The sequence below is a fragment of the Podarcis cretensis genome (assembly GCF_951804945.1).
Source record: "Podarcis cretensis genome assembly, chromosome: 2".
Taxonomy (NCBI): domain Eukaryota; kingdom Metazoa; phylum Chordata; class Lepidosauria; order Squamata; family Lacertidae; genus Podarcis; species Podarcis cretensis.
Genome location: NC_137171.1, coordinates 78,448,285 through 78,469,282, shown reverse-complemented (window position 1 = coordinate 78,469,282; position 20,998 = coordinate 78,448,285). Strand labels below are relative to the sequence as shown.

Below are 20,998 nucleotides of genomic sequence, written 5' to 3'. Positions count from 1 at the left end.
GATCCAAGGAGGCTGCTTGGTGCTGAAGTTAAGTGGGGGGTTAAGTGAGATGCCAATTCCCCCCAAGCAACAGCATGCAAGCCCCTTCAAATTTCACAGACTCCCCCAGCATCATAGTGAGCAATGTGTGAAAACTTGAACTAGGATCTCAGTGAGGCAGAGCTAGGCAGCACCATTCCAGAGCTTTCATAAAGCTTGATAAAGCTCTATGAAATTTTAAAGATGACCCAAATCCCTTCAGGAGGATTTGTGTTTGATATGGTGCAGGTTGCTACCCCTTCTGGATTTTTTCCTCCCCCTTTATTGATCTGAACCAGCCAGTTGGGCTTCCCATTTGACACACATCAGATAAGGACGATCCTTCCAGGACAACTTTGGGATTCTATGGCCCATTACCCCCATCTGGCCATGTGGACAGAATCCTTCCCCTTACTAGGGTACCCTGATACTTTCATCCACAGGAGAGGGGAAATAAGGTTCCTTCCTACCCCTCCCCCCATTAGAAAATGCCTTTTTGTGACAAAAAGATGTGACAATTGCTGCAAGGTAGGCAAAAACCCCAGACCGGCCTGATTGGTGTGCAAATAAAATTCTTCCCTGGCCCCAAATACAGCGATGGATTCACTCCACAGTAAAGTCATATGGATGCACTGCTTGCTTACCTTCAGGCAGGGCCAAATATCTACCAGGGTGGTGGATGGAATGCAGGAAGGTGGCACAGCCTGCTTTTGAATTTTGGAGGTGGACCCAAGAAGACAGGTTTACCCAGGCCTGTCTCCAAATTTCCATCCTGCTGTCTGGCCTCTAATTGGCCAGTTTAAGGTAGGGAAGCCACATGCTCCCCGTGGCTGGCCAGGGCTGATAACGTCAGCCAGCCAACTGCACGAGAGGCTTTCTCTCCTCCCAGCTCACCCAAGGCCATGCCAGGCTGAAACTGCTGCTGTCATCAAGGATAAGCAGTCTTTATCTAGTGGTTCTGTCCTTGTAGTTCTCTAAGTTACTGATGGAGTCAGACAGTACTGTGGAATAGTAAAGAGGGCATGCTAAAATAAATGGCCGTCTGTGTCCTTTCTTTCATTCTACAAACCACACCTCTGGTGTGTATTCTGCAGCCTCCCAGGGTGTCCAGTGCTTCAGCTAAAGCCTAGGAGACGACATCATGCCATTACTCCTCCCATGGGGGTTCTTCAGATGAGGAAGCATGGGTAGCTAGGAAGGCAACTCAGTACTGGATAAATTTTTAATGGAAAGCAAAACATACACACCACCCTCAGCCATCTCATCATGATGAAAGCAAGTTCCAAATCCAATGAAATTATAAATAAATTCTAAAATGCCCTAAGAATGAGGAAGGAAAACAGAAGTTTCTTTCACAGTGGAAGAAAAAATTCAGAAAATGGAAGGCCAGGTTATGGTAAGGCACTAGTGGCACAGTCAGTCCTAAGGACTTATATTCTGGCACAATTTTTCTGTAATGTGGTTTATACCATGATCCACATTAAGCGCCTGAATTGGTGTGGTAGCACTGTCTGTTAAAATTAGTGGGACATATCTAGATAATATGCTTAGTAGTCAGGCTGTTAAAACTGGACCCTGTGTAAGGGCATCAAAGGGATGAGCATGTCTAGCAGGGTGCTTGACACTCCTAATTTTAGGGTTGTAAATTCCACAATAAAAAAGATAAAAATTCACTAGTCCCATTCACCATAGAAGCTTGAAGAAAACTAAAATTCTCATAAAAGTAATATAGCACCACACAGGCTCAAATAACAGCTCCTTCAGTAAGAATTTTTTTAAAATGGAAAATGAGTTTGTTTCTGAATGAAAGGAGACCTTACAACTCTTTCCCCCAATTAGCTTTAATCAGCCAGAATGAAACACACCCTCCTCTCCAAGGATGCAAAATAAATAAATAAAAAATAATGATATCAAGAGAGAGGGCAGCCAAAAGGAAGTTGTAATATAAGGGAGTTATGGATTGCCATTAAATTAACCAGATGCTTTTCTGAATTGCAACAAGATGATTTAAGAAGGATAATAAGCTGAAGAAAAACAGAACTCACTGGGAATATGAAAATGGCATTCCAAATTACCCACAGCTGATGACTAGAGTAAAAGGAACCTGCAGGTAATCACTGAAGATAACAATGTTAGGAACAAGCATTTCTAAATCTTTCCTTTCATAAGCGTTCATCTTCTGCAGGAAATGTCTCACAAACAAGACATACACAAACCAATGCTAGATTGATACTTTATAGGATAATATGAATTCCATTCCAGATTTTGACATGGAAACACAGGTTCTGAAATGCCAGAAGTATGTTAGAGACCTTCAAAATAGTAAGCAGTTGTCTCCTCTGGAGAACTGGCAGCAGCTAGTGTTTCTTTTATCCCCCTCGTCATGGTTTGCAATGCATTGTCAAGCATGCTGTGAACTGGACAGTGGCCTACTTCCTACTTCCTGCTCAACTAGTGGCTGCCCTGGGAAACCATGAACCCCAGAACAGAATGGGGATAAACAAGCGCATTGTAAGGCTGTGACACTCCCTCAGTGAAGTTTTATTCTCAGCCCATTTTTCCATGTTGCTGTTTCCAATTCTTCTTAATCTGAGAGTTAAAAAGTGGCATAAAATATATCTGAAAACTGAACTTGAAAAGCATGCGAGGCATTGCTATTTATTAACATTTTGAAGCTAAGCAGATACACCTGCTGATTCACAGATTGTCTTTTTTTGCACATCCTTCACCAAATGTTTGAGAATAAAGTAACATGTGCAGTGGCTAAACCCCCAAAATTGGCATCTGCAGCCAGCAACCATATATAAATCCAATGGGTTGAATATAAATTAAGTTAGTTGAACTCTGTCCCCACTGCAATCATGAGACAACTTAGCAATTACTTGATTTTAATGGGAATTAAGTTCAGCTAACTTGGTCAGGATCCAAACCGATGCTCAGTTGCTTTTAATCTGTTACCAAGCATATTATGAAACTTTGCTATTCATCTGGAAATGATACAAAGAGTCATATTCTCTACTGAAGTCCAAACCGCTGCAATTCCCCTACATTTCTCCTTCTAGAGAAGGGATGGAAGATGTGGGCAGCACCAAGGAAGCATGGAAAATGTGCCACTAACTAAGGAGGGTGGCTGCTTTTAAATAATACATACATATACAAATCAGTTTGCATCAAAAACCATGAGGCCTTAGCTGGTGCACGCACGTCATCCTTTCTGTAGTGCCAAATAAGTCATATATATTTCATGGGATGATAGATATTCCATGCAGAGTTTAGTCTGAGTGCCATTGCAACCATCATAGAATTGTAGAGTTGGAATAGATCCTTAGGGTTATCTAGAGCAACCCCATGCAATGCAAGACTCTCAACACACAGAGGAAGAGTGCATGCATATAATGAGGAGGAGGAGGAGGAGGAGGATAATGGTGATGATGATATAGTCCTGAGGGAAAAGGGGACAATATAATCAGCATATCAACCACATGGAATAAGAACAGCAGGAGGGAACTACTGGTGCATACAATGGTAGTAATTCACCATACACCGTAGTGAGGATGGCTGCAGAGTGATTACAGAGATGGGACTGTAATGTTGCTCTAAAAAGGAAAGGTGCTCCATCAAAGCGTACCATCAGAATGAAAGCATTGTGGCTGTAAGAGTGTGAACTAAGAACTAGGTAATCACCAATTCTGCTCTTACATTATCACCAACTCTTAAGGTGTGCAGCCTCAGAGACTCAGTTGACTTGTTTAAAACATATGCCTATTATTTTTCCTTGAGATACCTCAGGTATGGGTTTGATCCAGGCATCTGAATGGGGTATAGAGTATGCACATGCCAACTTCAGTCTATCGCATCACCTACATGGCACTTGTAGTTATACAGTCTCTTAATTCTGTTATCTTGGTATCGATAGAAATGTCCAACAAGCAAATTATACAGTCGCTGAAATGCTGGATTTGGATGTCAGCAATGAGATCCAGATTCGAATTCCGTCAGCCCCCCCCCCCCCGGGGGAGCTGCCACGGATTGGTCTATTTGAATGGATGGGTTTGGTGGGAACCTGTGAGCCTCCGGCCTTTCAAGTCACTGTCTTTAAGCTCACAGTCTTTAAACTGTCTTATAGAGTTGTTTTGAAGTAGCATCTAATATCATTTTTAAGGCTGTGAACAGAGTTGTTATAATGTGGTTAAGAGAGTGAGCTGTGAAGTAACTACTTCAAAACTCATCTCAGCGACAAACTCACAATTTTGCCTTCGGCAAGCCACTATCTTTTTACCTTAATTCTCCCATCATCTTCAAATAAATACTACCTTACAGAGCACACGGCACCAATGTATTACTGCACACAGAGGCCTTTCCTTGAGTGTCCTGTCCCCACCACTGACATTAGTCTTGAGAGAAGAAGCCAATAAAATACTTTCTCCCAAGCCAAATCAAAGTGTATGGAGTTACAGCTGGAGACAGGAGATTTGCAGAACACGTCAGGGGAACATGACGATTTCTCTGGAACGCAAACGTACCCACAGGCAGAAAAGAGTTGGCACCCCTTTTTATAGAGTCATATTTCAAAGATTATTGTAATATGCAATTTGAGCATTCAAAAGGCACTGAGTGTTTATTATTGCTATTATTTAAACAGGAATTTTAATACATTTTTTTTACCATTTCTGGTGTATGAAGAATTTTACCATTCTTATTTGTCTATGTGACTTTGTGCCAAAGCTGTGATCTATACAGAATATAATTTTAACAGGAATCTTTGAGATCTAGAGGCCACAATTCAGCAAATTCATTTGCATGCACAAACAGATTGCACGTCACACATGTGTGTGTGTGCACGCGTGCGCTTGACACAACACCATTTCTCTTAGTCCCATGCCTAATATTTAGGGAGCTTTAAAAACACCTTGTTTAATGGATTGAGGTGTGGACGCTATGGTGAAAAATAAGAAACTTCTCCTGACACACAAGCAGACACAGATGTGAGCTTTTGGATTGTGCGCCACACTGGCAAACATTATGGACTCATGAAAACAACAGAAGGCTTCTTGTTTATGTAAAAAGGAATCTCTTAACTTAGCTAACTACATTATTTGTCTGCTCAGAAATTTAGGATGCTGTGTAAAACACAACGTGGCAGAAAACTCCTGGAATAGAAATGCAGTGCAGATTTCACTACCAGCGCAGTTATATTATCTTGTATGACACGTGCACAGTTGCCAAGGCAACCAGTATCCTTCAACCAACTCTATTATTATGGCTATTAGAGGCTTTTAGACTCTCTGGTGTCCAAGCCATCACTCTGAGCTGGTTTGTGCTAATAACCCTCAAATACAGATGCAAGTAGAAAAGCACAGAGGAGAGGGGAGAAACACTTTTGCAGATCGACACTCAGCATTATAAGCCAGTGGCGGCTTGGGAAATTAAATTCAATCAGCTAGAGGGAAGCAACTGTTATATAACTATCTTTATTAAGCCAGATAAGTGTAGTGACAGTTCACTGCAGACCTTGAGTTCCTGTGATGAATAACTGTCTGAGTGAATCTAATAGCAGAGCAGGGCTACAGTACTTACTAATTATCTGGAAGAAAAAAATCTCATTGCACACCTATTGCAGTGAAAAATTAATTAGCCACTGCTGCAGCTATCAGATTGTATTTTCTGAGAGGTAAATGATGAATATATTCATAAAAGATACAACTAGGAAATGATAGATTTCTACCTTTTTAATGTTATCTCTCAAATTGTGAAAGTGGATGTTGCCATTATTAAATTAAAAATCATTACAATTCAATCTGTATTTGTCTGACACAAGCCATCCTTTTAACATTTGCGGAAAGCTTTCCCAGTCAGTAAGTGCCCTTATCCTTCTGTTATATCTAAGCATTCACACATCAAAGCACTACAACAAACTCATTATGCACCATATGGATCAACAGAGAATTTCCTTTAGCCACCAACTAGGGAATTTCAAGCAGAAAATAAATAGTGCAATTTATTTTTTTAAAAGCACCCGTTGACAAATCATCTAGTGGTTTCTGAACTAGATTTATCCTCGCACTTGCAAGTGCACTCAGTGTTATGGGGAAGGCAGAATGATGGATGTTTTATAAGGAAAACAATTTTTGTACACTAAACAGGATTTAGGAACTAACAGCCCACTCCTGGTGCTTTGTAGTACAATAAAAGCTTGCACAGCAGCAGCTGCCATTCTGAGCACCACCTTGTGCAGTTCAGCCTACTCAGTAAGGCTTAAGGATGAGGCTCAGAACTAACAGCATCCCCCCATCCTCTCTAATTTTCCCCGACCTTGAAGAAAGCCTCCATGCACGGTGCTTCTTTGCTGTGCAAGGGTTTGTGTGGCACTCCTATGCTGCGTAAGGTGCTAGTCCAGCTTGGAGTAGATTAATGGCTCACAGTAAGTGTTGGTGGCCATGGCTGAACCCAATGTTGTAGTGACATTGGGTCCAAACACCCATTTTAACCTTTTTTGAAAACATGATTTTGAAATACTTTTCAAGGCCACCACCCTCAATCCATTATGGAATTCAATAAGGCTGACAACAACATGCTGTTGCATGTTGCAAAATCTCTGCCTCTTCTCTTGGACAGGTAGGGGAAGGTGGATAATGTCTTGGAGGAGCTAATTGCATTGTGAAATAACTGTCTAGGATGTGGATGACTGAGATGGGAAGAGGTATGTTAGAATTTCCCCATACTGTGTTTTGGAAACAGCAAATCCAGCAGCAGTGCCCGATATTTAAAATGCCTGGGCCATTTCTGTGTGATAGCACTCTTGCTGGTATGCAGCTACTGCCAGACTCCATGGCATTCTCACAGTTATCCAGTGAAATGCTGTCACAGTATGGACAGGAAAGAATCAAGTGAGAGGTGGGGTGGAACCAAAAAGTATTATATTATCCCTTGAACATTTAAAAATTGTCAGTAAATGTATAAAATTCAAAATGTCACATTTCAAATGTCTGTTTCCGAAACATACCTAAACTGCTATAGTATGGGTACTCTGATACTTCAGCTCTACTTTAACTGCATATCCATTTCCCTAGAAGTAAGCTTCACTGAACTCAGCAGGTAGGACAAGGAGCTAAGCTGACCCAAGCTAGCTCTTGCTTTCACATGACGACACTGGGTCCAACTGTTATACCAATTCCATTACAGCATGACCAGCAAGACAGTGATGTGGCCCCACTGCTGTTAAGAACCCCACTACCTAGTCGGGTTGTGGATTGCATACTTAGCATAGAGCCATTGAAATAGATGGTTTAGGTTAGTTATTATAACTTAAGTCATTTCACTAGGTCTTCTTTAACCGTTACTAAGTCTGGATCCAACCCACTAGAATTTATGTGTATTGGATTATCCTATGAAGCATACACAGTTCCAAAACACCAGTGTTTTGCCCTTGAATCCAGTAGGCCTTGCGTAGCCTCAGAAACAATGGAGATAAAATTCAGAGTGGCCATGCAAAGGTAGATTCATCAAAGAGTATCAGCTGTTGCAACTGCTATGAATGGGTTACAAACTCATCCTCAGGGCTGCTTCATCTGATACAGCTGCTATATAAAGGCAGCAGTTCAAACAACATGCTGTGAACTTGCTTGACTTGTTCTAATTCTTACACATCCACAACGCCAAAGAACTTTTGTCCCTATGCTGTGAAAAAAATGTGTTGCGTGGCGAGTTCCCGCCCCCACCAGGATAAATAAAGACACAAGACACCGTATGTAAGGTTAATTGGGCGAATTAGGCCACAACTTTATTGAATTCAGGAATGAGAGGCATTGGCATAGGCATTGGTCCTAACGGCTATCCGGCTCCAGCCCATTTGCTGGAGACACGGGGAAGGGTTAACCTTATATCGGGGGAGACTCCCGCGAGGCACGTCGACTAGGAGCTCCCCCGGGTCACCGCTCTGGGGCGTGCCTTTGGCCCACACCTCCATAGGCTTCGGACAGGGCCACGCCCCCCGGGGTCCTTTAACGGACCACCCTTCGCTCGCTGGGGGGAGGTGATGGCGTTCCTCCACCCCCACACATCGTCTTAACCCCTTCTTACCAATGCCTACCGCCAATGCCGAGAAGTTGTGACGAGTTGCTACGAGGTAGGCGAAAAACCAAAAGGCCCGAAGTTGCCAATTGGGAAAAATTCCTACCATGCCCCTTGCGGCGACAGACCGAAGTCCATAGCAATGTCAAGACCTGCCTGAGCCTAAACCCGAATAAAGGGAGGGAGGGTGGGAAAAACGTGGGGGCGAGCCAGCGAAAAGAGGGCGAGCCCCCTCCGCGCTGGCCCTAAATAGTGGAAGCCACGCCCCCCAGCCGACCAGCTGATTGGCTGGCTGGGGGGGCCGGCCCGATGAGGATTCCCCTGGTCTCGCGGGGGCTGGCGCCAGCCCCCGCTCACGTGGGGTGGGCGTGACGCCCGCAACCCCACCTCCTGGGCAGGCCCGGAAGTGGCTTTGCTGATAAGGTTTGGCATTCACAGCCATATTGTGTAAAAAGCCCTCAAGTTTCGCATTTTATATGCTTATGCCATGTTGGCAGTAATTGCATACATGATCTTTTTTTCAAATCAACAACCATGTGCAAATGTAATTTGTACTATTTCTTAAATTATCAAAATGTTAGTGTAACACGCTCTGCAACTATCCTCAATTTCTGGTACCTCTCTCTAGTCCCCTTATCCATTTTGTCTAAATTTTGCCTTTTGGGGGAGATGTTGGGGATACCTTTTAAAAATGTCATTGGTGTGCATATACATGCACTAAGAGTTTCTCAGGTTTCAGCCCTGCTTTGCCACATATCTGGGGAAATTACATCTGGGGAGAGGGTGAAATGAATATACGATGCCCCATGCAACAGAATGAAGTGGGAAGATGGCCAGTACCGCTTCAGAGGGTGGGGGCGTGGGGATTACCTTTTTTTAAAAAAATTGAGAATAAAGAAACAAAGGGTGGGATTCACCTAATGATTCCTGTCAGCACAAGCACTCTGTGAAGGCTTCCACTTGCACAACAAATTGGCTCTGTGGGGGGTTGAAAGAACCCTAGAACAGTACATGGGAGGAGAAGGGGAATTGTTTTCTCTGGCAAACTGCAATGTGTGATGCTGAATCCGACCCAAAAGCTTCTTGTAAGCAGAAACAAGAATAGCAGGCAGAGAGTTGGGCTCTGTAGACTTTCTTGCTGGTATGCTTGTTCTTTTCTCGCAGCAAATGTTTATGTAGGGGAGGGCATTTGAAAATTCTACATTCCAACTACTTCCTGGAGTAACATAGTGATTTAGAATAACATAGCCACCTCATTCTTACGTGTGTAGAGGAGTCTAAAAGTACGTGAACTGCCATTCTCTTGTTCTCCTTCTAATGGCTAAGGTAAAGGTAAAGGGACCCCTGACCATTAGGTCCAGTCGTGACCGACTCTGGGGTTGCGGCACTCATCTCACTTTATTGGCCGAGGGAGCCGGCGTACAGCTTCCGGGTCATGTGGCCAGCATGACTAAGCCACTTCTGGCGAACCAGAGCAGCGCACAGAAACGCGATTTACCTTTCCGCCGGAGCGGTACCTATTTATCTACTTGCACTTTGACGTGCTTTCGAACTGCTAGGTTGGCAGGAGCAGGGACCGAGCAACGGGAGCTCACCCTATCATGGGGATTCGAACCACCAACTTCCTGATCGGCAAGTCCTAGGCTCTGGGGTTTAACCCACAGCGCCACCCGCATCCCCTTCTAATTGCTACTCTGATAGTAAAGGGGAAGTGTTATGACCAGGTTAGTAAAATACCTCTTTCAGGAGCTTGTGGGGGATAGATAAATACAGAATATAGTTGATGGGGGAAAGCCTTCAGTAAGGAGGAGAGGGCTGCCATAGGCGGTGATCCTTGGTGTGAGAATGGGAGCAGGTCATATCAGTGTCCATGTTTTCATCTGTGAAATGCTGAATACCATGGCACTCTTAACCACAACTGACCAAATGGCATGCATTTTAAGCACCAAGTGGATCAAGTGGAGATTGTTTTCTGAAAATGTGGATCTTACTTCTTATCTCGCATGAACTTAAGTGTACTGAGTTATTTAAAAATAGAAGCAGTAAGTCACTTCAGATTTTGACCCTGTTTTTCAACATTGTATCTTGCCAAGCTTCTCTCTCTGTTTAAATCAATGTATCAAGAACTGGGCCTCATGAACATTCGGATACACATGCTTGATCTTTATGTGAAAGAACAGAGAAGAAGAGAGAATGTGAAAGGGAAAATCCAGTTGCTCTACACAAGGGAAGGCTTTGAGCCTCTCTCTTTTTGTCCCTGTTCCCAGTCGAGGCTGAGAATCCCACTAAGGATCTTGAAGAAATGGCAACACCTCTACTTCCTTTGTCTGCCAAACCAATCAGATTAAGTGGGCACCTGAACAAAGGAGAATTAATTTGTATTCCTAGAAAGAACACGGAGGAAAGAACATCATAGATTGTGAAGCACCTTTTGGGGGGGATAGCATCTGGTTCAAATCCAGTTCCTTCTCAGTAGTGTGCTCTTTGTAACGCTGAACCATTTGAAAAGAACCCATTAAATGTATCAGCCTTGAAGACAAAGAGGGAATGTTTTTACTATTTACATTTCCTTTTGAATATATAACTCTTTGTCGTTCATTTTGATGATGATTTTAATTTACCACAGTGTTAGGGTGTACAATGGGAGCCCTCCACTGTGCATTATGAACAGAACACAGGAAAATGCAGATACGTATTTATAACAACAGGAAAACAACAATTATTCGCTTGTGAGCAACTGGAAAGGAGAAATGCACAATATTATAAAAAATGCATACTTGCCCATTGCTCTTCCAGTATCTCAAACCATTTATATAATTTAAAGTTCATTTGGTACTAGCCTCTTCAGCAAAGCAAACCTCATGATCATTTCAACATACTGAAGCAACATCTATCTTTTGGTGATATTTACATAATACATGGATAAATGGTTGTTGTGTTTTATCCACTTCTTCCCCACACAATACTGTAACAATATTATTATAATCTATTTAATAGTTACTTGTTACCTAAAAGTCTCCAAGCAATTTACATGTAAAAACATAGACATAAATATATTATACCATATACAACATTAAAAAAGCACACATCGTCCCCATAACAGCAATAGGAAACTTTCACAACACACTAACAATGATACAAACTCCACTCTTGTCTTTCAAAAGCCTGGGAAGGCAGTGGCGTGGCGTGGGGGGTGCAGGGGGGGCCAGCCGCACCAGGCGCAATATCTGGGGGTTAGGGTTAGGGGGCGCAAATCCATGGGTTAGGGGGCGCAAATTACTTGCCTTGCCCTGGGTGCTGACAACCCATGCTACGCCACTGTGGGAAGGTAGTAGGCAGGAAGGTAGTAGGCAGCCCAAGCTGTGCAGAGCATTTCACAGAGAGAACCACAATGGAAAAGACCCTCTCCCTTGTCACCACCCTCCAAGCCTTATTCAGAGGAGCAGCAGAGTCTCAAATGCCAATCTAAGGATCTGGGTAGATTCATATTGGAAGAGGCATCCCATAAGATACTGGGGTCCTGAGCTATCAAGACCAGGACTTTGAATGGGGCTCAGAAGAACTGGGGCAGCCTGTGTAACGGGAACAGAATTGGTGATCTATTTGTCTCAAACCTGTAAACAGCTGGGCAGCTGCTTTCCGCATTAATTAAAGTTCTCAACCTGTTTTCAAAGGCAGCTGGGTAAAGTGCATTGCCATAGTTCAGTACTAAGGTTTCCAGAGCATAGGTTAGAGTAGCCAAGTTACCCCAGTCCAGATAGGGTTGTAGTTGGGCCACCAACTGCAGGAAAGCACTCTGTACTACTGGTGCCATCTCTGCCTCACGTGACAGTAGTGGATCCAGAAGAATATGGTGTCACCCAAAAATATCTCAAAATGACTTAAAGAACTCAGGAGAAGCAGAAAGGTTAAAGGGTGTCCCTTTGCTATATAAACCCATCAAAATCCCAATGTTCTGAGTAACAACATTTTATTCTCAGCCTCACTTGAAAGGAAAGACGATAAAGTAATCTGGTGGCAAAATAGCATTCAATCAAATGGAGACTATTCTGGTAATAAAAACAACCATATCTACTCATTACATGCTTGTTTGCAAGTTGTATCGAAAGAAAATTGAGTTGGTGTATTATAATTGAAAAAATGATGGACTAGCAAGGAAGTCACTGCATAATTGTGACTGCTTTAAAATATGCTCTCAATCAGTTCTTATATTTCAGCATTAAAATTGCAATAGACTTCTGTGATTTCACAAACTAGCAACTTCGCTTTATTATCAACTGAAAAAACATGGAACAGATGCACCAATCCTGCTACATTTTCATTTGAAAAGACTACGAAGAAGATATAAGCATTGCCAGAGCAAAAACATAATGGCCACTTTAAAGGGAAAACTCATGTTTTTTTCCCCTCTTTAAAATATTCGATTACATATAAATGCACATATTATAAAACACTTTTATACATTTATCCCTTTTATTATAAAAATTAAATATAAATAGAGGTATAAATGGCATGTTTGAATTTCTATAAGAATGAATTTCAAGTCCTTTTGAGTTTTATTTTCTCTATTTTTTAGTTTTTCTATTTTTACAGCTGAAAATACATTAAGAAAACTTACTTTGAACTAAAATTATGAAACTGTTAGTGAAAGTAAAATTCAACTGCAAAGCTGAAAAATGCATTTGTCAATACAAGCGACAAAGGTATATAGTGTTTCATGTTCATTCTACATATGAATGGAGGCCTTCTCAGCATCTTAAATTGCTAAGGAAAACAAAAAATATTTCTCTCAACAGATACTGCCAGTAGAGTTGACTGAGGAAATAATGCACTATATCTGCTCTCAACAGTGTTGGTGCATATTGAACACCAGCACTTCCCTTCATATCAAAAGCTGGTAATTAAAATCAAAAAGTATCAAGAGGAAAGACCATACCTTAATAAAGAAAAATGCTATTTTACAATATCCAACTGATTTCAGTGGGAAGGACATTAAAGTATGCGTACTTCAGTTTTTTACTCCAAAGTAATACAATTAAGTTCAACAGAACATGCTCCCCATGAAGAGATTATAAGATTGTAGTATAATCAAGCATGTAGCATAAAAATGAATGTCTATAGTTTATCCTTAAATTTAGTATTTCCAAAATACCCTCAACCTGATGCCATTACTCTGCAGAGTAGCTTCTGACAGCTCTTGGTCCCCATGGTTTGTTACAGTATATAGACCCCCCCCCAGTCTACTTATAAATATATTTGCATTCATGTTAAATTACTGGCCCATAAAAGTAAGTATTAAAACTCCATTAACTTTAATTAACCTTATGTTTGACATACATATATTTAAAAAGGAAATTAACATGACATTAGTTAATAGTATGGAGCTGAAATTTACTATAGTAACTCAAGGCATACCTGGCTCTGGATACAACTTTACTCATGTAGCCATTGTATAGTTTTGCTTCTGACTTCCAATGAAATAAAAGCTTATTTGATTTATCAAGACTTTAAAAACACCTAACACTTTGAAACTGCAAGTTTTCATTTAAATTCAATCAACAGAAAAGCAATAGATCATAAATAGCTTGGAATTTTTTACCCGATGCAATTAATTCTGATATAATAAGCATTTCCCTAGATGTTAGGTGACCTATTAACTTATTTTAGTTGTATTTTGACATTCAGCCTACTCAACTGATACAGGTTGTATTCTTTTGGCTAAAAAAGTTGTAGCAAGTTTTGCATGTATGCCTTCCTTAGAATATTGAAAGGTTTATATAATATAATAGCAGTGTGTCTTGTCTCCCATCATTAGATCACTACAGTGCCACAAGATATTATTACCTCATCTTTTGGCTTCTTAAATCATGGCTACAACTGACCTTGTCTTTCCAAAATGAATTCTGTCACAATAATGACTTTTTCATTGTCATTCTTCAAGCAATCAAGAAGCCACAACTGAATAATTGCTTATTAATCAGGCTCAGAATTACTCTCACCATACTAGGGATTCTAAAATTCAACCAGATATGCCTATGTGACTGAGGAATAACTAACTATAGCAATATCATTGGTGCTTGCCTAAAATTCACCAGAAGGCCCAGAACTCAAATTCACATTTTGCCTTCAACTTGCATTTTCATAATGCATTATGCATACAAGAGCCAGAAAATTATACCACTTATTAAATTCAATAACTGAACAAAAAAAAAAAAAAAAAACTCCAAGGAAAAAATATTAAATGAGCATTTCAATTAAATACTAACTCAATATTTAAGAGATTTTTCCATGAAGAATTACGTTTTAGAGTATATATGGTGAGCTCCAGAGGGGTTTTAATATTACTATATTAAGAATTTACTATGTGCAGCTTGTAAGTGTTTACATGTATAGGGTCAAGCATGTATCACTATTACCCATTGCTTGTTAAGCATGCCTGTCAAATTCTCCTAGATTATAACAATTACAGATTGAGGAACCTACTAACATTACAAGAGACAACGCTCTCAGTTCAGCTGACTATCTCTTCTGTAAATCTCCACAGGGTTCAAATTATTGGCTTCAATTAAAATGTTGCGTCAACAAACCATGCCATTTATCAGATTTAAAGAATGCAAAATATTGACCCTAACTTTGATCTTATTGGATGTGAACACTAATCCTCCTTTCTGCAAATGGTGCTTGTACCAGTTTTATGCCATCTGAGTTTTCTGTCTCTAATCATCTTGAATGAATCAAACAAAATCTAAAAAGTCTTACCAATTTACCATACGAAAATATTCACAAGCTTTAATGATCACACCTTCAAACCATTTTAATCCTCTAATATTATTAATGTTCATAACTGAATAATTTTCATTCCTAAAATAGCTTGAAAAAATGTATTTTGCTATTCTATGATTTTAAAGGATTCCTCTAAACAAACAAGGTCTGCTGAGACATAAAATGATTTAAATGCAGATCTATTTTAAAATAGTTATCTATCTGAAAGACGTATCACAAAAAATACTGTGAAGCTATTGGCTTATCATTCTGTTCTGAAATACAATGACCTTTTGCTACCAATTCGGCTCAAAGGAAAATGTCGTACAAAAATAGGTTCATATTTCAGAATTGCTTTGTGCAATGCGTAGTGCTTTGAGTCTGGGTGCTAGGTTGTCATCCTGTTTCAGTGTAAATGCATAGCCCTCTTCAACACAAGTTCCAGTGAAGTGAACTGAGGTGATGTTGCAGAGAGCATCGAGAGCAGAGCCTAAGAACATGTCTGTACTAGTTGTTTATAGTGTGTCAGTTCCAATTTAAGATGTCTTTAACTTGCATCTAATCTGCTATCTTTGTGCATACAACATCAAATGATCATTGGAGACATCATGTGTTTCAATGATCTCTGCTAAAAATGATTGAACTGAAAAGAGGCCTATGTGTATTACTTTAGTAAAAACCTATTTATTGGTCACTGTGACCATTGCCTGTGGGAGGAGTCTATAGTACACCCTCCTCATTATTCTCTCTCTCATAGACCCCTCCTTCTCATATACCCTCCTTGAGTTCAAAAGGTAATGTTTACATTACAATCATTGTCTACTCATTATGCTTATTTTGGTAAATGAACCCCTGATAATCTTCTGTTTTGCTGTACAATAGAATGCTCACAAAGTATGAAAATTTAAATTAAAACAGGAAAGTTCAAATGGAGAATTGCAAAATCCAAATCAGTCCCAGGCATTTCATAGACAGGCCAGAATAGAGTCTACCGCCACAATTTAATTTTGTAATGAGCCTTTAAATTTTCTCTCTTACGTACTTTGAGTCTCCTTCCTTTCTCTTTCCATTCCAGAATAATCCCACATTTGCTGATACTGTTTCAATATGGAAGGATCAGATCAACAGCTACCATGCATTGTAAGCTCTGCAAATTAATATTGTATCAGTAAAATAAGGCCCATTTTAATTCTCCCATAATATAACACCTAAAATGTTATCATCACCCAGCACTAGTTTTTACTGAAATCTACACCCAAGTAAGCAAAATGGGTTAAGGCCTGAAATATTATTAGCATTATTTTTGAAATTATAGATGTCATAATAGACAACTGATGTAACATCTCTTGTAATTTTATATTATTTATAATTGTAATTGGATGTTAATTCAGCTCACCGTTCAACCTATATCATTTTTGTAAACTAATTTAGCTTTGTCAATAAGAGAATTAGTCATCTCCTGTTAGCCTAGGTGCGCTAACAAGATCAAGAGTGAATTGCTTACCATTTATGAAAACTACCAGTTTAAAATAATTTATTGAAAAATAGGTTCAAAATGTAACGAGAATGCCCAATGCATTCATACCTCTTTCAATTAGAGCTTAAAATTCATTCTCCGAAAGCCATATCTACAGCACGCACGCACACACACACACATAGAGGGACGATCATGCAGTTTTCTGTCCGTTTAAATCCCATTGTTTCTTTTATTCTTAAATGTATGAATGTACACATTTATTTACATATTAGGTTGACTTTTTTACTTGAAATTTAGCACTACAAGACAGGCAGTCCCTGCAAGGAATGAGTAATTTTAAGGGGATGGGGCATATACTTCAGAACCCATTATTGTCCTATTTTGATGATCAATCAAGTGGAAGAATGTGATGACATCATCTGCTTTAAGATTAGTAATTCATTGCCTCTAGCTATCAGAAGCCACCCAATAAGAATAAAAGAAAGCCAGGGGAAAAGGTTCTGTTCTTATTAACTTTATGGTAAAGATTTCTTTCAGATCTTTTGTCTTTTTCCGGACTTTGAAGACATACCATGGTCTTATTCAAAATTTTCAGTGAATATCTCATTGAAGTTTATTATCCAGTTGCAGATATTTGTTTTGTATGTCATTTCAATCCAAGGGCAAGTTACTTTGCTGTCTATGATAAAAACAGCAATAGATTTATTTGCCGAAAACTAATCTTCTAAACTGTTTTGGTTGTAATCCCATCAACAGTATGCTTGAATCCAGAAGTCAGTATTATTTAAGCACCAATCTGTGCTCAGGATCATATTTTCACTCACATATGAGCTCTGTACTGGAAATAAGCCTTATAAAATTAATGAGCTATTAGCATGATCAGTCTACAGTTAAGCAGTTTTAAGATCCATTAATTAAAAGTATGCCTTCCTAAATCTCTGCCACTGAAATAAGTGGAATTCAAAAGTGCTCAACTCTGGCTAGATCAATATTGGTCTCTAGACAGCTATATACTCTAATATAAAATGGTCCCAAACCATATTGCAATTGACTGTTGCAACAGCAAAATTTAAAGATATATTTCCCTAAAGAAAACTGATCTGTGCATGGAAAAGAAGTTTGTCATATTGTATCTAGTAGCTATTTCTGGACATAAATTGCATAGATTGTATGCCCGCAATCTATTCCTGACCTGGTTTCCTTTAAAGTTTGCTTGCATCTTATGAGGATGTTTAAATAAATTTCACTGCAGCAGAGCAAATATGTAAAGTGAACAGAAATTATAGCTTCTTAACTACAATATGAACTGGTTTATAAATGCTTTATATATTTATTTTATCATTCAGAATTCTAATTCTGCATCAAACTTCAACCATGTTGGTTTGAAACATCTCAATTCTTTGAAAAAGTTATTTTTAATTTTCACATCATCCTAGTTAAGCCTTCATTGGTGAAGATGACATGGACTGCTTTAATGAAAAATTATCAGAAAAGATTGGAATAAAGGTCTCTGTACTCCCTATGACATTTGTTACATTGGTAATATATGTGATGCTTCACCTATTGGCAATACAATCCTATACATGTCTACTGAGAAGCAACTTCCACTGTCCTTTCACTGTTAAAACTGAAATGAGTTGCTTATTTCAATTAGACATTACATAAAAGCAAAGGTTGTTAATGTAAATTTTAAATTTGACTGTTTTTATTCAATTCTATTTGAAATTTCCATTTATTTTGGAAGACTGGCAACATCAATGGGAAAAAATAATGAATATATTCCACTGAATGAAAGAAACACACACCACTCCATTTACAAATGCAATGCAACATCCATTATTGTTTCACTGATAATTTCTGAATCAACGCATAAAATGTTTTAACATTCCTGACATTCCATTTAAGAAAAATATTAATGCCACTGGTAATTACATTTTCATTGACTTCTTATCTCATTCTTCTGTCCCAAATTCAAACAGAAATAATGTGGAGCTGTCTGAATCATTGCCAGATGTTTATAATGATTTATTGACTAGGTTCATTAAAATGCATTTATCAACTCATTCGAATATAAATTTAGTGGTTCCAGTTGACGCTGCCATTTTATTAATGTTGCTTTTATCTGCCCAGACTGGCTACTTCAACAGAACAGAAAGGTTTCAAGCTAAATGTTTTTTAAAAATGCTTTATTTAGTTACAATGCACTGCAATTCTTTGCATGTTTACTCACTGAACTCTCACTGAATTTAATTAGATAGGTAGCCCCAACAAAGCATGGGACTATTGAATAAATGCAGCCTATACGAAAAGGGGGAAACGCAGTACATCAGTTTCGCTGAGGGTCTTGTATGTTTATGTCCAGAGAGTTCTGCAATTCAGTAATCTACAGGTAAATTTAGGTTAGGCTGGAGTTCAGTACCTTAAAGAACTCTGCCTCTAGGGATAAGTTGGGAACAAGAATGACTCTGCTGACATTAGGTAAATGCCTGCTCACTGACCTTCATTACCAAAGCTCTTGGCTTTCAGGAGCATCTCAAGCATTCTGTGTCACTGCTGATATCACTGTGCAGAAGGCAACATGACAGGGTGCAAATGAGAAGCAAACACAAAGTGGCCAACAATCAGCACAGAGAAAAGGCAAATCTTTGGGCACAGCTGGCAACACAATATTGTCTCAGAGTGTGTCTGATAATTTTTTATACTAGGGCAAGCACAAGAATAAAAGAGTTTTGCATGCTAAGAAAACCTAATTTTGTTTAAACTTAAGACATAGTCATCAAAATGGAATTTGATGAAGGGTTATGCCAGATCCAATTATATTTTGAAAAGGCTGGCTCCATCTATAGTACAATTCCATAGATCCTACTCCAGAGTGTGCTCCATTCAGTTCCATAGGGCTTACTATTTGGACAATGTGTATAGGATTGCAGACATGGTTTACAACAACCTTACTACGCTTTAACAGCCTACACTTGGGTACCTGTGCATATTATCCACCTTCTTCACATTTTATAGCCTCTTGTATTCACCAGGCTTTCCCATCTGCTCAAACTATACAAATGTGAATGTTTCGTGCAAGACTTTTTTTTAAAAAACACACACACACACACAACCTCAAACATCGTTTTGTTGCTGCTTCAGAAAGCTCTATGTACACAGTAGCAAACTGTGCCAGTTAGACACCAATGGTTATTTCACCACACACATTTCCACAACGTGGAATTGTGGCATCTTGTTCAGTTTACAGCGTTAAGTTCAGAAGTGTAAGCTGCTGAGATAGTCTTTGCACACTAAAGCACAGCACAGTGTATCTGTCCAGGACAGGTAGATTCCACAGGTAGAAAGACGGCGACCTAGATAAAACAAAAATATGGGTGGGCAGCAAAACGCTCGCTTCCGTTTGGGCGAAAGTGTCCACAGCTGCGCGCCTGGGTTTACCTGCCCATCCTTTCGAGGCGCCAAAGACGCGCACCAGCAACGCAAACCAAATCATTAGTATTCTCCACCCCCTCTGTGGAAAATTAGAAACGGTGTGGATGGGGAGGGGGCAATGCAAAATAGTGACCAGGGCAGAACCACCCTTTCCAAAACATTGTCCAGAGCACACTAAACAGAGGATTCCAGATCAGAATCACCATTTGGCGCTCGATCCAGCCCCTCCGGTTCCTCGCATTCCACCCTGACCACTGACATCCCAGGCTGGACCCTCATCTCCCCAAGCCTCCGAGCAACTCCCATAGCGGTCCCTTCCGCTCCGGGTCCTTCTTTCCCTGTCGCCTTGTCCCGCTAGCAGCGTTTCCCTTTGGCTCTTCGGAGCCTCCCCCCTCCTCCCTTGCCCGCCAAAGAGCCTTTCTTCTTCGCTGTCTTGCTTCAGACAACCTCCCGCTTTGCCCCTTCTTCTGCTTCTGCTGCTTCTTCTTCTTCTCCCCCAGCCTCGCGTTCCTCCTGGCGCCCGACCTACCTGCTGGAGCCGAGGGGACGCGCTCGCTGCCTCCACACGCGCTCCGTCCGAGCCAGCCCGCGCTGCTCTCCCCGCGCGGTGTGAATGCTCATTTAAAGCTCGGCGCCCGCTGCTCAGTGGCTGCTGCTCCGCTGTAGTCTCCCGGCTCTGGCTTCTTCCTTTCTCCCCTCACGACACAAAGGCGCTCGCGAGCCCGCTCCGAGGAGCCCGGCGAAGCGGCCCCGCCCCCGCCAGAAGAGACCCGCACCTGCCGCCGGGCGGCTCCGTACCCCCCACTCCGCCTCTCCCGCCAAAGTAGCCAAAGCCCGCCCCGCGCCGGGGTAAAGTTAAGGCGCAGCCGAGCCCGCCGCGTCCAGCCGCCGAGAGAGAGCTGGGCGGCGCTAGCGGGGCTGGTGGTGCTGCTGACCCTGGTCGGGGAGGCGGCGTGGAAAGTCTGGCACGCGGCGCTTGGCTGAGGACCTGCCCGGGCCGCCCCTCCTCTTTCTGAGGCAGCTTCCTGTGCAGCCAGGCGACGCCAATGACAAGGAGTGTTTTAGGCGGGAGAGAAGGTTGGCCATGAGTCAACCTGAGGGAAGGGACTGCTAGGCCTATTAGGTTCGCCAATTGCGCCCTCAAAATAATAATAATAATGCTTTGGCCAGAAAGTTTCTCCATGCTCTCCAGCTTGGGCAGCTCGCCTCACAGTGCTACCAAGAAAGAGGTGAGCCAGT

The 20,998-nt window shown here is 40.9% G+C and overlaps 1 protein-coding gene across 2 annotated transcripts in view; it reads right to left on the bottom strand.

The window, feature by feature from the left end:
• SLC6A1 (solute carrier family 6 member 1) overlaps positions 1-20,741 on the bottom strand; it is an 82,636-nt gene extending 61,895 nt beyond the window's left edge. Inside the window, exon 1 of one of the 2 annotated variants that reach the window (XM_079967294.1) lies at positions 20,289-20,741. The gene's annotated coding sequence lies outside the window, so the exon portion shown is untranslated. Of the gene's footprint in view, positions 1-14,720; positions 14,742-20,288 lie in introns of those variants that run through there. The other variant, XM_079967295.1, reaches the window with a different exon arrangement.
• Between the last annotated feature and the right edge of the window lie 257 nt (positions 20,742-20,998).